The sequence below is a fragment of the Diospyros lotus genome, chromosome 1, assembly GCF_014633365.1.
Source record: "Diospyros lotus cultivar Yz01 chromosome 1, ASM1463336v1, whole genome shotgun sequence".
Taxonomy (NCBI): domain Eukaryota; kingdom Viridiplantae; phylum Streptophyta; class Magnoliopsida; order Ericales; family Ebenaceae; genus Diospyros; species Diospyros lotus.
Window position 1 is genome coordinate 13,724,795 of NC_068338.1, and position 1,559 is coordinate 13,726,353.

Consider the following 1,559-nt stretch of genomic DNA (forward strand, 5'->3'; position numbering starts at 1 on the left):
GAGGGAATGGAATCGGAGGGACATATGGCCTTACCGGTGGTGGCATCACCTTCTCTTGGAGCCCTTATTTAGCGGAAGCTTCTTGTTCTTCTTGATTATTTGGAGCTTTGGACTCATTTGATTCAGCTGGTGTCTCTTGAACTTTTGTATTCTCTTTCGCAACTCCAGGCCTCTTAACATGAATTTTTGGGAGCTGTACCCCGCTCCTTGTTGTGATTGCATTTACTTGCTCTTTTGGATTAACCTCGGTGTTGCTAGGCCAAGTGCCCGGTCGTCTCTCTGTTAGGATTTTTGCTAACTGCCCAATTTGATTTTCAATATTCTTATTAGCTATGTCGGTCCGGTCACTTCGTTCTTAAAGCTTTGAAACGGATTCTTCCCGTCCTCTTTTTTCCCCTTGTGGTCGCCCTTATCTTGGTGGATTTTAGATGTTCTGAGTAGTACCATAAGAGAAATTAGGATGATTCCTCCAACTCATATTGTATGTTTGTGAGAATGGGTTATTTTGCTGCCTTGGGAAATTTTGCTGACTTTGGAAATTTTAAGCATAGGCAACTTGCTCCGTGAATGGTGGATTTATGAGCAGAGGGCATTCAGATGATGGTTGAGTTGCTCCACAAGTTTCACATATGGGGAGTGACCCTTGCACCATATTAACATTAGAAGAGTACTTTAAGGCTTCCATATACTTTGATAGTGCATTAATCTTGGCCAACATCAACGTGTTAACATCCACTTCATGCACTTCAGCTACTTCTTATGTGAGCTTCTAGCTGGCCACATCACTAACTACTCACTCATTGTCTCAAAAAGGTTATGAAACTCCCCGGCTGATTTATTTCGGATTGATCCTCTGGTTGTAGAATCAACTGCAGAGTGGCTGTGAGGAGTGAGTCCAATATAGAAAAAGTGATTTTGAGCTAGTAGTGGAAAACCATGACTAAGAAACTTTCTCAATAGCTCCTTGAACCTCTCCCATGTTTCATGAAAATATTCAGACTCAGCTCACTGAAAAGTTGAAATCTCATGCTTAAGCTTGTTAATCTTTGCTGGTGGGAAGTATTTAAGTGTGAACTTCTATACCAAATCTGTCTAAGTAGTAATACTACTTGGTGGTAATGAGTTTAACCATTCTCAAGCCCTATCCTTCAGAGTGTGAGGGAAAAGGCGCATCTTGAGTGCCTCTTCATTAATTCCTTGATACTTGAAATTTCCACAATGCTCTAGAAACCGAGACAAGTGATAGTGTGGATTTTTCTTGCTCATTCCATAAAAGGGTATGTTGTTGGCGAAGAGATTGATCACGTTCGGCCTCAACTAAAAGTTCTCATGCTTGTATGGAGGATAGATTATGCTTGATCGGTTCTCAATCATTGGGGGCATCATGAAGCTCCCTATCAGAATGTCTCTTTCATTGACTTCAACAGGTTGTGCCATTGGAACAAGTTGGTTTGCATTGTCACCCATGTTACTCAATTGCTCTTCCCTCCTTGCTCTTTGTTCACGATGCCTTTGATGGAACGTTATTTCTATCTCAGGATCAAACTCACAAATATCCG

The 1,559-nt window shown here is 41.4% G+C and overlaps 1 non-coding gene across 1 annotated transcript; it reads left to right on the plus strand.

Annotated features, from left to right (window-relative positions):
- The first annotated feature begins 931 nt into the window (after nucleotides 1–931).
- LOC127793624 (small nucleolar RNA R71) lies at nucleotides 932–1,038 on the plus strand. The gene has a single exon (XR_008021464.1). It is a non-coding gene; the product is annotated as a small nucleolar RNA R71 (small nucleolar RNA).
- The last annotated feature ends 521 nt before the right edge of the window (nucleotides 1,039–1,559 follow it).